Raw genomic sequence first — 15,544 nt, forward strand, 5'->3', positions numbered from 1 at the left:
AACAGTCGTTTCGAGAGGCTTAGGCACTGTTTTAACGCCTCTGACTACACATGCAGCTAAGCGCTGTCTTTGTTATGAGGCACCGAGTGCTCATTTACATGTTCTGAACTGTTTCCAACCATTCTGACGAACCGAGCGCGCGTTGGCACTACAAAAATTGAAGAGCAGTGCGAGAGCGGCGATCGCGAGTTGTTTACACATGGATGCAGGGTGCACGGACTGCAGTCCGGGCGCCGATGAGCCCGAACTGTGCGCTTGTGGCCGCGCCAAATGGTCTCAAAAACTGTGAAAATTGCACTGCAAACTGGTGAATGAGGCACGTACGCGTCAAACTGACACCGAGAAGCCACGCACGCGATCGCCTCGAGTAATTCTGCACCGTATACATATGCGCGTCGCATCTCTCCGTGCATGCGCGCAAAGTGATGATTGAATCGACACACAAATAAACGTGACCCGGCCTGCTCGGCTCATCAGCAGCCAGTGGAATTTGCGACGCCAAAGTGACAGGGAGAAAAAAAAAATGAAGAAGCCAGCTGCGGGCTGGGAGAAAACAAAAACAAAAGAAGTGCCATCAGCACTCGGTGTTCCCAGGTGGTCTCCCTCCCAAGTACTGACCGAGCCCAATGCTGCTTAGCTTCGGTGATCGGACGAGAACCGGCGTATTCAGCATGGTATGGCCGATGGCGAGAAACAGTCGTTTCGAGAGGCTTATGTACTGTTTTAACACCTCTGACTACACATCCAGCTAAGCGCTGTCTTTGTTATGAGGCACCGAGTGTTCATTTACATGTTCTGAGCTGTTTCCAACCATTCTGACGAACCGAGCGCGCGTTGGCACTACAAAAATTGAAGAGCAGTGCGAGAGCGGCGATCGCGAGTTGTTTACACATGGATGCAGGGTGCACGGACTGCAGTCCGGGCGCCGATGAGCCGAACTGTGCGCTTGTGGCCACGCCAAATGGTCTCAAAAACTGTGAAAATTGCACTGCAAACTGGTGAATGAGGCACGTACGCGTCAAACTGACACCGAGAAGCCACGCACGCGATCGCCTCGAGTAATTCTGCACCGTATACATATGCGCGTCGCATCTCTCCGTGCATGCGCGCAAAGTGATGATTGAATTGACACACAAACGTGACCCGGCCTGCTCGGCTCATCAGCAGCCAGTGGAATTTGCGACGCCAAAGTGACAGGGAGAAAAAAAAATGAAGAAGCCAGCTGCGGGCTGGGAGAAAACAAAAACAAAAGAAGTGCCATCAGCACTCGGTGTTCCCAGGTGGTCTCCCTCCCAAGTACTGACCGAGCCCAATGCTGCTTAGCTTCGGTGATCGGACGAGAACCGGCGTATTCAGCATGGTATGGCCGATGGCGAGAAACAGTCGTTTCGAGAGGCTTATGTACTGTTTTAACGCCTCTGACTACACATGCAGCTAAGCGCTGTCTTTGTTATGAGGCACCGAGTGTTCATTTACATGTTCTGAGCTGTTTCCAACCATTCTGACGAACCGAGCGCGCGTTGGCACTACAAAAATTGAAGAGCAGTGCGAGAGCGGCGATCGCGAGTTGTTTACACATGGATGCAGGGTGCACGGACTGCAGTCCGGGCGCCGATGAGCCCGAACTGTGCGCTTGTGGCCACGCCAAATGGTCTCAAAAACTGTGAAAATTGCACTGCAAACTGGTGAATGAGGCACGTACGCGTCAAACTGACACCGAGAAGCCACGCACGCGATCGCCTCGAGTAATTCTGCACCGTATACATATGCGCGTCGCATCTCTCCGTGCATGCGCGCAAAGTGATGATTGAATTGACACACAAACGTGACCCGGCCTGCTCGGCTCATCAGCAGCCAGTGGAATTTGCGACGCCAAAGTGACAGGGAGAAAAAAAAAATGAAGAAGCCAGCTGCGGGCTGGGAGAAAACAAAAACAAAAGAAGTGCCATCAGCACTCGGTGTTCCCAGGTGGTCTCCCTCCCAAGTACTGACCGAGCCCAATGCTGCTTAGCTTCGGTGATCGGACGAGAACCGGCGTATTCAGCATGGTATGGCCGATGGCGAGAAACAGTCGTTTCGAGAGGCTTATGTACTGTTTTAACGCCTCTGACTACACATGCAGCTAAGCGCTGGCTTTGTTATGAGGCACCGAGTGCTCATTTACATGTTCTGAGCTGTTTCCAACCATTCTGACGAACCGAGCGCGCGTTGGCACTACAAAAATTGAAGAGCAGTGCGAGAGCGGCGATCGCGAGTTGTTTACACATGGATGCAGGGTGCACGGACTGCAGTCCGGGCGCCGATGAGCCCGAACTGTGCGCTTGTGGCCACGCCAAATGGTCTCAAAAACTGTGAAAATTGCACTGCAAACTGGTGAATGAGGCACGTACGCGTCAAACTGACACCGAGAAGCCACGCACGCGATCGCCTCGAGTAATTCTGCACCGTATACATATGCGCGTCGCATCTCTCCGTGCATGCGCGCAAAGTGATGATTGAATCGACACACAAATAAACGTGACCCGGCCTGCTCGGCTCATCAGCAGCCAGTGGAATTTGCGACGCCAAAGTGACAGGGAGAAAAAAAAAATGAAGAAGCCAGCTGCGGGCTGGGAGAAAACAAAAACAAAAGAAGTGCCATCAGCACTCGGTGTTCCCAGGTGGTCTCCCTCCCAAGTACTGACCGAGCCCAATGCTGCTTAGCTTCGGTGATCGGACGAGAACCGGCGTATTCAGCATGGTATGGCCGATGGCGAGAAACAGTCGTTTCGAGAGGCTTATGTACTGTTTTAACGCCTCTGACTACACATGCAGCTAAGCGCTGTCTTTGTTATGAGGCACCGAGTGTTCATTTACATGTTCTGAGCTGTTTCCAACCATTCTGACGAACCGAGCACGCGTTGGCACTACAAAAATTGAAGAGCAGTGCGAGAGCGGCGATCGCGAGTTGTTTACACATGGATGCAGGGTGCACGGACTGCAGTCCGGGCGCCGATGAGCCCGAACTGTGCGCTTGTGGCCACGCCAAATGGTCTCAAAAACTGTGAAAATTGCACTGCAAACTGGTGAATGGGGCACGTACGCGTCAAACTGACACCGAGAAGCCACGCACGCGACCGCCTCGAGTAATTCTGCACCGTATACATATGCGCGTCGCATCTCTCCGTGCATGCGCGCAAAGTGATGATTGAATTGACACACAAACGTGACCCGGCCTGCTCGGCTCATCAGCAGCCAGTGGAATTTGCGACGCCAAAGTGACAGGGAGAAAAAAAATGAAGCCAGCTACGGGCTGGGAGAAAACAAAAACAAAAGTAGTGCCATCAGCACTCGGTGTTCCCAGGTGGTCTCCCTCCCAAGTACTGACCGAGCCCAATGCTGCTTAGCTTCGGTGATCGGACGAGAACCGGCGTATTCAGCATGTTATGGCCGATGGCGAGAAACAGTCGTTTCGAGAGGCTTAGGCACTGTTTTAACGCCTCTGACTACACATGCAGCTAAGCGCTGTCTTTGTTATGAGGCACCGAGTGCTCATTTACATGTTCTGAACTGTTTCCAACCATTCTGACGAACCGAGCGCGCGTTGGCACTACAAAAATTGAAGAGCAGTGCGAGAGCGGCGATCGCGAGTTGTTTACACATGGATGCAGGGTGCACGGACTGCAGTCCGGGCGCCGATGAGCCCGAACTGTGCGCTTGTGGCCACGCCAAATGGTCTCAAAAACTGTGAAAATTGCACTGCAAACTGGTGAATGAGGCACGTACGCGTCAAACTGACACCGAGAAGCCACGCACGCGATCGCCTCGAGTAATTCTGCACCGTATACATATGCGCGTCGCATCTCTCCGTGCATGCGCGCAAAGTGATGATTGAATCGACACACAAATAAACGTGACCCGGCCTGCTCGGCTCATCAGCAGCCAGTGGAATTTGCGACGCCAAAGTGACAGGGAGAAAAAAAAAATGAAGAAGCCAGCTGCGGGCTGGGAGAAAACAAAAACAAAAGAAGTGCCATCAGCACTCGGTGTTCCCAGGTGGTCTCCCTCCCAAGTACTGACCGAGCCCAATGCTGCTTAGCTTCGGTGATCGGACGAGAACCGGAGTATTCAGCATGGTATGGCCGATGGCGAGAAACAGTCGTTTCGAGAGGCTTATGTACTGTTTTAACACCTCTGACTACACATCCAGCTAAGCGCTGTCTTTGTTATGAGGCACCGAGTGTTCATTTACATGTTCTGAGCTGTTTCCAACCATTCTGACGAACCGAGCGCGCGTTGGCACTACAAAAATTGAAGAGCAGTGCGAGAGCGGCGATCGCGAGTTGTTTACACATGGATGCAGGGTGCACGGACTGCAGTCCGGGCGCCGATGAGCCGAACTGTGCGCTTGTGGCCACGCCAAATGGTCTCAAAAACTGTGAAAATTGCACTGCAAACTGGTGAATGAGGCACGTACGCGTCAAACTGACACCGAGAAGCCACGCACGCGATCGCCTCGAGTAATTCTGCACCGTATACATATGCGCGTCGCATCTCTCCGTGCATGCGCGCAAAGTGATGATTGAATTGACACACAAACGTGACCCGGCCTGCTCGGCTCATCAGCAGCCAGTGGAATTTGCGACGCCAAAGTGACAGGGAGAAAAAAAAATGAAGAAGCCAGCTGCGGGCTGGGAGAAAACAAAAACAAAAGAAGTGCCATCAGCACTCGGTGTTCCCAGGTGGTCTCCCTCCCAAGTACTGACCGAGCCCAATGCTGCTTAGCTTCGGTGATCGGACGAGAACCGGCGTATTCAGCATGGTATGGCCGATGGCGAGAAACAGTCGTTTCGAGAGGCTTATGTACTGTTTTAACGCCTCTGACTACACATGCAGCTAAGCGCTGTCTTTGTTATGAGGCACCGAGTGTTCATTTACATGTTCTGAGCTGTTTCCAACCATTCTGACGAACCGAGCGCGCGTTGGCACTACAAAAATTGAAGAGCAGTGCGAGAGCGGCGGTCGCGAGTTGTTTACACATGGATGCAGGGTGCACGGACTGCAGTCCGGGCGCCGATGAGCCCGAACTGTGCGCTTGTGGCCACGCCAAATGGTCTCAAAAACTGTGAAAATTGCACTGCAAACTGGTGAATGAGGCACGTACGCGTCAAACTGACACCGAGAAGCCACGCACGCGATCGCCTCGAGTAATTCTGCACCGTATACATATGCGCGTCGCATCTCTCCGTGCATGCGCGCAAAGTGATGATTGAATTGACACACAAACGTGACCCGGCCTGCTCGGCTCATCAGCAGCCAGTGGAATTTGCGACGCCAAAGTGACAGGGAGAAAAAAAAAATGAAGAAGCCAGCTGCGGGCTGGGAGAAAACAAAAACAAAAGAAGTGCCATCAGCACTCGGTGTTCCCAGGTGGTCTCCCTCCCAAGTACTGACCGAGCCCAATGCTGCTTAGCTTCGGTGATCGGACGAGAACCGGCGTATTCAGCATGGTATGGCCGATGGCGAGAAACAGTCGTTTCGAGAGGCTTATGTACTGTTTTAACGCCTCTGACTACACATGCAGCTAAGCGCTGGCTTTGTTATGAGGCACCGAGTGCTCATTTACATGTTCTGAGCTGTTTCCAACCATTCTGACGAACCGAGCGCGCGTTGGCACTACAAAAATTGAAGAGCAGTGCGAGAGCGGCGATCGCGAGTTGTTTACACATGGATGCAGGGTGCACGGACTGCAGTCCGGGCGCCGATGAGCCCGAACTGTGCGCTTGTGGCCACGCCAAATGGTCTCAAAAACTGTGAAAATTGCACTGCAAACTGGTGAATGAGGCACGTACGCGTCAAACTGACACCGAGAAGCCACGCACGCGATCGCCTCGAGTAATTCTGCACCGTATACATATGCGCGTCGCATCTCTCCGTGCATGCGCGCAAAGTGATGATTGAATCGACACACAAATAAACGTGACCCGGCCTGCTCGGCTCATCAGCAGCCAGTGGAATTTGCGACGCCAAAGTGACAGGGAGAAAAAAAAATGAAGAAGCCAGCTACGGGCTGGGAGAAAACAAAAACAAAAGAAGTGCCATCAGCACTCGGTGTTCCCAGGTGGTCTCCCTCCCAAGTACTGACCGAGCCCAATGCTGCTTAGCTTCGGTGATCGGACGAGAACCGGCGTATTCAGCATGGTATGGCCGATGGCGAGAAACAGTCGTTTCGAGAGGCTTATGTACTGTTTTAACGCCTCTGACTACACATGCAGCTAAGCGCTGTCTTTGTTATGAGGCACCGAGTGTTCATTTACATGTTCTGAGCTGTTTCCAACCATTCTGACGAACCGAGCACGCGTTGGCACTACAAAAATTGAAGAGCAGTGCGAGAGCGGCGATCGCGAGTTGTTTACACATGGATGCAGGGTGCACGGACTGCAGTCCGGGCGCCGATGAGCCCGAACTGTGCGCTTGTGGCCACGCCAAATGGTCTCAAAAACTGTGAAAATTGCACTGCAAACTGGTGAATGAGGCACGTACGCGTCAAACTGACACCGAGAAGCCACGCACGCGATCGCCTCGAGTAATTCAGCACCGTATACAAATGCGCGTCGCATCTCTCCGTGCATGCGCGCAAAGTGATGATTGAATCGACACACAAACGTGACCCGGCCTGCTCGGCTCATCAGCAGCCAGTGGAATTTGCGACGCCAAAGTGACAGGGAGAAAAAAAAATGAAGAAGCCAGCTGCGGGCTGGGAGAAAACAAAAACAAAAGAAGTGCCATCAGCACTCGGTGTTCCCAGGTGGTCTCCCTCCCAAGTACTGACCGAGCCCAATGCTGCTTAGCTTCGGTGATCGGACGAGAACCGGCGTATTCAGCATGGTATGGCCGATGGCGAGAAACAGTCGTTTCGAGAGGCTTATGTACTGTTTTAACACCTCTGACTACACATCCAGCTAAGCGCTGTCTTTGTTATGAGGCACCGAGTGTTCATTTACATGTTCTGAGCTGTTTCCAACCATTCTGGCGAACCGAGCGCGCTTTGGCACTCCAAAAAATGAAGAGCAGTGCGAGAGCAACGATCGCGAGTTGTTTACACATGGATGCATGGTGCACGGACTGCAGTCCGTGCGCCGATGAGCCCGAACTGTGCGCTTGTGGCCACGCCAAATGGTCTCAAAAACTGTGAAAATTGCACTGCAAACTGGTGAATGGGGCACGTACGCGTCAAACTGACACCGAGAAGCCACGCACGCGACCGCCTCGAGTAATTCTGCACCGTATACATATGCGCGTCGCATCTCTCCGTGCATGCGCGCAAAGTGATGATTGAATCGACACACAAATAAACGTGACCCGGCCTGCTCGGCTCATCAGCAGCCAGTGGAATTTGCGACGCCAAAGTGACAGGGAGAAAAAAAAATGAAGAAGCCAGCTGCGGGCTGGGAGAAAACAAAAACAAAAGAAGTGCCATCAGCACTCGGTGTTCCCAGGTGGTCTCCCTCCCAAGTACTGACCGAGCCCAATGCTGCTTAGCTTCGGTGATCGGACGAGAACCGGCGTATTCAGCATGGTATGGCCGATGGCGAGAAACAGTCGTTTCGAGAGGCTTAGGCACTGTTTTAACGCCTCTGACTACACATGCAGCTAAGCGCTGTCTTTGTTATGAGGCACCGAGTGCTCATTTACATGTTCTGAACTGTTTCCAACCATTCTGACGAACCGAGCGCGCTTTGGCACTCCAAAAAATGAAAAGCAGTGCGAGAGCAACGATCGCGAGTTGTTTACACATGGATGCATGGTGCACGGACTGCAGTCCGTGCGCCGATGAGCCCGAACTGTGCGCTTGTGGCCACGCCAAATGGTCTCAAAAACTGTGAAAATTGCACTGCAAACTGGTGAATGGGGCACGTACGCGTCAAACTGACACCGAGAAGCCACGCACGCGACCGCCTCGAGTAATTCTGCACCGTATACATATGCGCGTCGCATCTCTCCGTGCATGCGCGCAAAGTGATGATTGAATTGACACACAAACGTGACCCGGCCTGCTCGGCTCATCAGCAGCCAGTGGAATTTGCGACGCCAAAGTGACAGGGAGAAAAAAAATGAAGCCAGCTACGGGCTGGGAGAAAACAAAAACAAAAGTAGTGCCATCAGCACTCGGTGCTCCCAGGTGGTCTCCCTCCCAAGTACTGACCGAGCCCAATGCTGCTTAGCTTCGGTGATCGGACGAGAACCGGCGTATTCAGCATGGTATGGCTTTTTTTTTTTTTTTCTTTATTACCGACTTGGCAACTACAAAGAACGATGAAAAGTCGCATGGAATTAAAAACACAAGTCACTTTCTTACAGGTTTCTTGTGATAAAATGGATTAGGTGACATGAGCTTGTCCAAGACTGGCAGCCAATCCGGGGGTTCAGATTGCCCTCCGAAAACATCACGCGTGTACATTACACTTTCAACAAAGTATTGATGGGCTGGGTGTACGACAACATGCTCATGCCGAACATCCATCCGCGTTCTCCATATGCTGTGCATACACAAGACCATCAATAAATCACTGGGCACTTCTCCTGGCTGGGCGCATGGAAGGTAGCGTATGCCAAACGGCGTTATTGGTAAGTCCTTTTTAATAGTGCGCTGCAGCACGTCCCACAAAAAAACCGCATCGTGACAATCAAGGAAAATATGCTCTATGGTTTCCAGCTTTTTGCAAATTAAACAGTCAGCAGACCAAGGCACGAAAAGGCCTTTGCTTTCCAGCCATGGCTTCACCGGAAGAGTGCCGGTATGCAATTGAAAAAAGAAAGATTTAGCGGACGATCTGATGGGCATTCTTTTCACTCTCTTCAACACGTCCCGCTCCGGACCCAAAGCATATACAGCGCGATAAAGAGGCACAGGTAAAAAGGTTTCCAATAAATCTTTGTACAGCCTTTTCCGCGTAACAGTACACATATACTCATTTGAAAATCTCGCCTTCACTATTTGGAAGGACGCGACAACTTCGCGAAGAAAAGCACTTAGAGCCACTGTCCCTGTAGACATAGTCGAAACTACATATTCCGGCAGTGAATCACGCAATCGCACTTGGATTACCGTTGTAAGAAAAACATCGCTTTGTTCGCGCAAAAAAAAGAACCTGGTTACAATCTGCTTTAAGTATAAATGTGACAATCCCAGTCCACCATTATGCACCGTATGAAACAAATTACATCGACTGGTACGCTCCCATGTTGAAGCCCACACAAACGTGGCAAATACCCTATGCAGTTTTTGAACAGAGATTCTTGACATAGATAACACTTGCAGCATGTAAAAAAGTTTTGCAACTAGGAACATATTGCAAACGGTAGCTCTTGCGAACATAGAAAAGTTATGTCCTCCCCATTTGTTTGTTTGGGTTTTCACTTGCTCAACTTTACCGGCCCAACATTCCTTACTTTCACGGTAATGCTTTAGTGGCACACCAAGGTAATTTCCTGGCGTTATTGTCCATTGCATACTGGAGAACAGTTCAGGCGCGTATTGCCAGTTTCCGTGCCAGAATCCTAAACACTTTGCCCAACTAATTTCACTTCCACTTGCAGTGCAAAAAGCAGTGGCTTCTTTTACAACTTCTTGCACGCTCTCATGGTCTGTACAAAAAACCGCAATATCGTCCGCGCATGCCAAAACCCGAACTTCACTTTGAAAAAATCTATAACCGCGTATGTTTGGCCTTGTAAGCAATCTTAAACAGAAAGGCTCCAGATAAAGCGCAAACAAAAGGGGAGACAGAGGACAGCCCTGCCTTACTGACGACTGGACAGGTATACGATCGGTTAAATGCTTATTCACGAGCAGTCTCGCTGAACAGCACTCGTAAACCATTTTCACGCCATTTGTGATCACGGAACCAGCATTGACATACTCTAAAACAGAGAACAAAATTTCATGTACCACTTTGTCAAATGCTTTGTGGAGGTCTAATTGCATCATGGCTACGTGGTCATGCATCGCGTCACAACATTCGAGAACACTCCTTGCTGCGTGTATATTAGTAAAAATGGTCCTTCCTTTTATACCGCATGTCTGATGTGGGCCCACAAGAGAAGTAATTACGCGTTGGAGTCGTCGCCCTAATACTTTCATGTAAATTTTATAGTCAACATTCGTTAGACTTATAGGACGGTAAGACGCTACAGACTGAAGCTTAACTGGGTCATCTGTTTTCGGGATTAGTACAACGTGTGACATTCGAAAAGACGGAGGAGGTACGTTCTTTTCGTAGCATTCACTAATAACTCTTTCCAGTAAAACAGCCATTTCTGTTGGAAAGGCCTTGTATATGGCAGCACCAAGACCATCTGGTCCGGGTGACTTATTGGAATTTAATTCCCCGATAACGGCCTCAATTTCCTCGGAAGTAATACTTGCTTCAAGTGTCTGCGCAACTTCGTCTTCCACTCTTGGCATCAGCGACAGAAAGTCTTTTCTGAAGCGTACAATGTCCGGTGTTTTGAGGCTAAACAACTCCCTGTAAAATTCTACAAACGCCCGTTCAATCGTTTTCTTTTCCGAGGTAACTACGTTCTGATAGCAGATTTCTTTTATCTCTTTTGACACTGCGTACCGTTTTTCATCACTAAGTGCCCTTTTCGTGGGCGTCTCTCCGAGCCACAATTTTTCGCTGCGTGCCCTTATCACCGCACCGCGATACTTCTCTTCGTCTATCACCTCAAGTTTGGTTTTTATCTTTTTTATATCTTGGGCGAACAAGCCAGGCTTAACGCTCTCCATGCTAAGCATGTATTCAAGGGTGCTTCGAAGTTCTTTTTCTTGTTCTCTTTCTTTACGTCGGAGAGTGCATGCTCGGTCAATTGCAGCTATCTTTATATCGCACTTAAACTGCTCCCATGCTTGTATAAAATTAGAGTCATTTTGCAACAGATGCGTAATATACTCTTTCACTTTAGTGATAAACTCTTCATCCCGTAGCAGCTTTTCATTAAATTTCCATAGCTCCCAATTGAACTTTGTTGTCTTACTTTTCATGCCTAGAGTAATCATTACGAGGGAGTGGTCACTAAAGCTCATGGGAAGTGTTTGATATTCCGAGCACAGGGGCACACAATCAATAGGAACATATATTCGGTCCAACCTTGCATGACAGCTACCTTGAAAGTGCGTGAACATTGCTTGGCCTTCATGCGTCAGTATACAGCCAGCATCTTCAAGCTCTGCCTCATTAACAATGTCAATAAGTAACTCTGCGCTCTTGTCACGAAGGACACGGTCTGTTGTTCTATCTTCCGGTCTACAGACACAGTTGAAGTCTCCAAGCAGGAGAACACGCCTCTCATGTATTAGGAAGGCTTTCATATAGTGGAAAAACTCTTCGCGCTCAGACGTTCTAGTAGGCGCATAAACACAGATCACTCTCCAGTCCAATCCAGAAAAACTGAAATCACATATCAAAAGCCGACCCTCTCACACGAGAACACAGACTGTACGCACTCTATGCAATTTCGAATGAAAATGACACATCCCCCCGATCTTCCAACCGCATGACAAACGCAAACACTATATCTAGAACGATATATTTCAGCCATTTTATCTGTTTGTTGTTCGCTTTCCATTTTGCTCTCTTGAACTGCTAGCACATCAATTTCATTTTCCAGCAGAAGGCGGTTCAGCTGCTGTTGTCTCCGACGCGTTGACAGCCCTCTCACATTTAGCGTGGCTACGCGCAAGCTAGTTGATAAATTGGTCGCCATCTCAAGAAATTATAAATCGCGAAACATTTCACTCACATCTCTTCTGCAGACAGACAGCATTGCGGTTCAACTGTTGCATGGGTTAACCATCCTTCCGTTTTGGCGAGTCTGTCCATTGTTCCAAGCGCTCCTCCCGATCATGGACCGGGCTTGTAACGTCTCGACCGGAAAGGGTACCCCCGCTATGGCGGAGGCACAGGTGACACAGTTCTCCGGTCTGGAGGCACGTTTGGCCTTGGCTTGAAGGACGACCGGCGAAGGGGGGCCGCCTTCAGTGGAGGCTGTCCGTTTTCCGCTCCTCCTTGCGTTGATCCGTCGTTGACACTGTCTTCGTGCCCACGCTTCACAGGCAAGGTAGAAGCAGCTGGCATCTCAGCTTCAGTGCCTCCCTGTTCCTCACAGTGTTGCGTAGACGAAGCTGGGCTTGCACCACTGGCATTGCCGTTTTCTTTCGTGGGTGACTCGGTCCCAGCGACATTCGACAACGGAACTATCAATTCTGATTCACATTGTTCTTTAGGGGCAGGGGTCTTCTCAGAGGAGTGTTCGTTCTGTTCTGCCTCCTCGGTGTTTCCACTGCTCGCTTCCTCGGCGTCCACTGCGTCCATCAAGTGCTCGCCTGCCACTTCACTCGGCACGGGGCCTGCAACGTTGGCATACGTGCGCACACACTGGGACTCGTCATGGCCGTAACGGCGACACAGCCCGCAGCGCGGCACACGACACTCACGCCGTATATGACCTTTCCCGCGGCACCGGAGGCAAAGCGGGGCTCTGCCTGGGACGTGGACGAGTGCGACGTCCTCGGCGACCCGAAGCTGATGCGGCAGGTCATCAATGGTCACGCCCACTTTGAGCTTCAGCGTGACCGTTCGTGTCGTTGAAGCCTTGTCGACACACCCTTGCACTCTCCACTTGTCTCTTGAAATTTCCGTAACTTTTCCATAAGCCGCCAACGCCGCTCGCACATCATCGTCGTGCACGCCGTGAAGCAGCCAGAAAAGTTTTAGCCTGATGCCTTGGTTGCAGGGGTCAATGACCACGCATCGGTGCTCTTTCACTTCAAAAGCTTCGGCTTGCAAAATCTTCGCTTTCCCCTCTTCACCTTTAAACGTTACCGCCCATACGTGATTCATTTGATATGCCCCGAGGGCAACCACTTCGGGCAAAAGTGAAAGACGAGCGAGGGAGTCTCGAAAGTGCTCCACCCGGTACGGCCTGGCTTTTATGTCGCCATGCAAAAACACAGTATGCAAAACACTCGAACCTGTAGGCAGATGCGGCAGAACCAGTTCATAATCCTTGGCAGGCCTTTCCGTACTCCTGATACCACGGCCCAGCTGGGCCGCTGAATCCGCTCCTTGGGAGCACATGATACACACGTCCGTCACGCTCGGTGGCCGGAAGTAGAATCCAGCCTGGTATGGCCGATGGCGAGAAACAGTCGTTTCGAGAGGCTTAGGCACTGTTTTAACGCCTCTGACTACACATGCAGCTAAGCGCTGTCTTTGTTATGAGGCACCGAGTGCTCATTTACATGTTCTGAACAGTTTCCAACCATTCTGACGAACCGAGCGCGCGTTGGCACTACAAAAATTGAAGAGCAGTGCGAGAGCGGCGATCGCGAGTTGTTTACACATGGATGCAGGGTGCACGGACTGCAGTCCGGGCGCCGATGAGCCCGAACTGTGCGCTTGTGGCCACGCCAAATGGTCTCAAAAACTGTGAAAATTGCACTGCAAACTGGTGAATGAGGCACGTACGCGTCAAACTGACACCGAGAAGCCACGCACGCGATCGCCTCGAGTAATTCTGCACCGTATACATATGCGCGTCGCATCTCTCCGTGCATGCGCGCAAAGTGATGATTGAATCGACACACAAATAAACGTGACCCGGCCTGCTCGGCTCATCAGCAGCCAGTGGAATTTGCGACGCCAAAGTGACAGGGAGAAAAAAAAAATGAAGAAGCCAGCTGCGGGCTGGGAGAAAACAAAAACAAAAGAAGTGCCATCAGCACTCGGTGTTCCCAGGTGGTCTCCCTCCCAAGTACTGACCGAGCCCAATGCTGCTTGGCTTCGGTGATCGGACGAGAACCGGCGTATTCAGCATGGTATGGCCGATGGCGAGAAACAGTCGTTTCGAGAGGCTTATGTACTGTTTTAACACCTCTGACTACACATCCAGCTAACTGCTGTCTTTGTTATGAGGCACCGAGTGTTCATTTACATGTTCTGAGCTGTTTCCAACCATTCTGACGAACCGAGCGCGCGTTGGCACTACAAAAATTGAAGAGCAGTGCGAGAGCGGCGATCGCGAGTTGTTTACACATGGATGCAGGGTGCACGGACTGCAGTCCGGGCGCCGATGAGCCCGAACTGTGCGCTTGTGGCCACGCCAAATGGTCTCAAAAACTGTGAAAATTGCACTGCAAACTGGTGAATGAGGCACGTACGCGTCAAACTGACACCGAGAAGCCACGCACGCGATCGCCTCGAGTAATTCTGCACCGTATACATATGCGCGTCGCATCTCTCCGTGCATGCGCGCAAAGTGATGATTGAATTGACACACAAACGTGACCCGGCCTGCTCGGCTCATCAGCAGCCAGTGGAATTTGCGACGCCAAAGTGACAGGGAGAAAAAAAAAATGAAGAAGCCAGCTGCGGGCTGGGAGAAAACAAAAACAAAAGAAGTGCCATCAGCACTCGGTGTTCCCAGGTGGTCTCCCTCCCAAGTACTGACCGAGCCCAATGCTGCTTAGCTTCGGTGATCGGACGAGAACCGGCGTATTCAGCATGGTATGGCCGATGGCGAGAAACAGTCGTTTCGAGAGGCTTATGTACTGTTTTAACGCCTCTGACTACACATGCAGCTAAGCGCTGTCTTTGTTATGAGGCACCGAGTGTTCATTTACATGTTCTGAGCTGTTTCCAACCATTCTGACGAACCGAGCGCGCGTTGGCACTACAAAAATTGAAGAGCAGTGCGAGAGCGGCGATCGCGAGTTGTTTACACATGGATGCAGGGTGCACGGACTGCAGTCCGGGCGCCGATGAGCCCGAACTGTGCGCTTGTGGCCACGCCAAATGGTCTCAAAAACTGTGAAAATTGCACTGCAAACTGGTGAATGAGGCACGTACGCGTCAAACTGACACCGAGAAGCCACGCACGCGATCGCCTCGAGTAATTCTGCACCGTATACATATGCGCGTCGCATCTCTCCGTGCATGCGCGCAAAGTGATGATTGAATTGACACACAAACGTGACCCGGCCTGCTCGGCTCATCAGCAGCCAGTGGAATTTGCGACGCCAAAGTGACAGGGAGAAAAAAAAAAATGAAGAAGCCAGCTGCGGGCTGGGAGGAAACAAAAACAAAAGAAGTGCCATCAGCACTCGGTGTTCCCAGGTGGTCTCCCTCCCAAGTACTGACCGAGCCCAATGCTGCTTAGCTTCGGTGATCGGACGAGAACCGGCGTATTCAGCATGGTATGGCCGATGGCGAGAAACAGTCGTTTCGAGAGGCTTATGTACTGTTTTAACGCCTCTGACTACACATGCAGCTAAGCGCTGGCTTTGTTATGAGGCACCGAGTGCTCATTTACATGTTCTGAGCTGTTTCCAACCATTCTGACGAACCGAGCGCGCGTTGGCACTACAAAAATTGAAGAGCAGTGCGAGAGCGGCGATCGCGAGTTGTTTACACATGGATGCAGGGTGCACGGACTGCAGTCCGGGCGCCGATGAGCCCGAACTGTGCGCTTGTGGCCACGCCAAATGGTCTCAAAAACTGTG

General features: G+C 51.0%; 14 non-coding genes and 1 pseudogene across 14 annotated transcripts; all 15 read right to left on the bottom strand.

Moving 5' to 3' along the window:
* Window positions 1-569: 569 nt before the first annotated feature.
* LOC146192816 (5S ribosomal RNA) lies at window positions 570-688 on the bottom strand. Its single transcript, XR_014706989.1, has one exon. It is a non-coding gene; the product is annotated as a 5S ribosomal RNA (ribosomal RNA).
* A 567-nt stretch (window positions 689-1,255) lies between these two features.
* Window positions 1,256-1,374, bottom strand: LOC146192817 (5S ribosomal RNA). The gene has a single exon (XR_014706990.1). It is a non-coding gene; the product is annotated as a 5S ribosomal RNA (ribosomal RNA).
* A 569-nt stretch (window positions 1,375-1,943) lies between these two features.
* LOC146192818 (5S ribosomal RNA) lies at window positions 1,944-2,062 on the bottom strand. The gene has a single exon (XR_014706991.1). It is a non-coding gene; the product is annotated as a 5S ribosomal RNA (ribosomal RNA).
* Window positions 2,063-2,635: 573 nt separating this feature from the next.
* On the bottom strand, window positions 2,636-2,754 carry LOC146192819 (5S ribosomal RNA). The gene has a single exon (XR_014706992.1). It is a non-coding gene; the product is annotated as a 5S ribosomal RNA (ribosomal RNA).
* A 564-nt stretch (window positions 2,755-3,318) lies between these two features.
* LOC146192820 (5S ribosomal RNA) lies at window positions 3,319-3,437 on the bottom strand. The gene has a single exon (XR_014707085.1). It is a non-coding gene; the product is annotated as a 5S ribosomal RNA (ribosomal RNA).
* A 573-nt stretch (window positions 3,438-4,010) lies between these two features.
* Window positions 4,011-4,129, bottom strand: LOC146192821 (5S ribosomal RNA). Its single transcript, XR_014707064.1, has one exon. It is a non-coding gene; the product is annotated as a 5S ribosomal RNA (ribosomal RNA).
* Window positions 4,130-4,696: 567 nt separating this feature from the next.
* On the bottom strand, window positions 4,697-4,815 carry LOC146192822 (5S ribosomal RNA). The gene has a single exon (XR_014706993.1). It is a non-coding gene; the product is annotated as a 5S ribosomal RNA (ribosomal RNA).
* A 569-nt stretch (window positions 4,816-5,384) lies between these two features.
* On the bottom strand, window positions 5,385-5,503 carry LOC146192823 (5S ribosomal RNA). The gene has a single exon (XR_014706994.1). It is a non-coding gene; the product is annotated as a 5S ribosomal RNA (ribosomal RNA).
* A 572-nt stretch (window positions 5,504-6,075) lies between these two features.
* On the bottom strand, window positions 6,076-6,194 carry LOC146192824 (5S ribosomal RNA). The gene has a single exon (XR_014706995.1). It is a non-coding gene; the product is annotated as a 5S ribosomal RNA (ribosomal RNA).
* A 568-nt stretch (window positions 6,195-6,762) lies between these two features.
* On the bottom strand, window positions 6,763-6,881 carry LOC146192825 (5S ribosomal RNA). Its single transcript, XR_014706996.1, has one exon. It is a non-coding gene; the product is annotated as a 5S ribosomal RNA (ribosomal RNA).
* Window positions 6,882-7,453: 572 nt separating this feature from the next.
* On the bottom strand, window positions 7,454-7,572 carry LOC146192826 (5S ribosomal RNA). Its single transcript, XR_014706998.1, has one exon. It is a non-coding gene; the product is annotated as a 5S ribosomal RNA (ribosomal RNA).
* Window positions 7,573-8,143: 571 nt separating this feature from the next.
* LOC146192827 (5S ribosomal RNA) lies at window positions 8,144-8,249 on the bottom strand (annotated as a pseudogene).
* A 5,507-nt stretch (window positions 8,250-13,756) lies between these two features.
* Window positions 13,757-13,875, bottom strand: LOC146192828 (5S ribosomal RNA). The gene has a single exon (XR_014707069.1). It is a non-coding gene; the product is annotated as a 5S ribosomal RNA (ribosomal RNA).
* Window positions 13,876-14,444: 569 nt separating this feature from the next.
* Window positions 14,445-14,563, bottom strand: LOC146192829 (5S ribosomal RNA). The gene has a single exon (XR_014706999.1). It is a non-coding gene; the product is annotated as a 5S ribosomal RNA (ribosomal RNA).
* A 570-nt stretch (window positions 14,564-15,133) lies between these two features.
* On the bottom strand, window positions 15,134-15,252 carry LOC146192830 (5S ribosomal RNA). The gene has a single exon (XR_014707000.1). It is a non-coding gene; the product is annotated as a 5S ribosomal RNA (ribosomal RNA).
* Window positions 15,253-15,544: the final 292 nt, after the last annotated feature.

This window comes from Amblyomma maculatum, chromosome 4 (assembly GCF_055883805.1).
Source record: "Amblyomma maculatum isolate TAMU_Amacu chromosome 4, ASM5588380v1, whole genome shotgun sequence".
Classification (NCBI taxonomy): Eukaryota; Metazoa; Arthropoda; class Arachnida; order Ixodida; family Ixodidae; genus Amblyomma; species Amblyomma maculatum.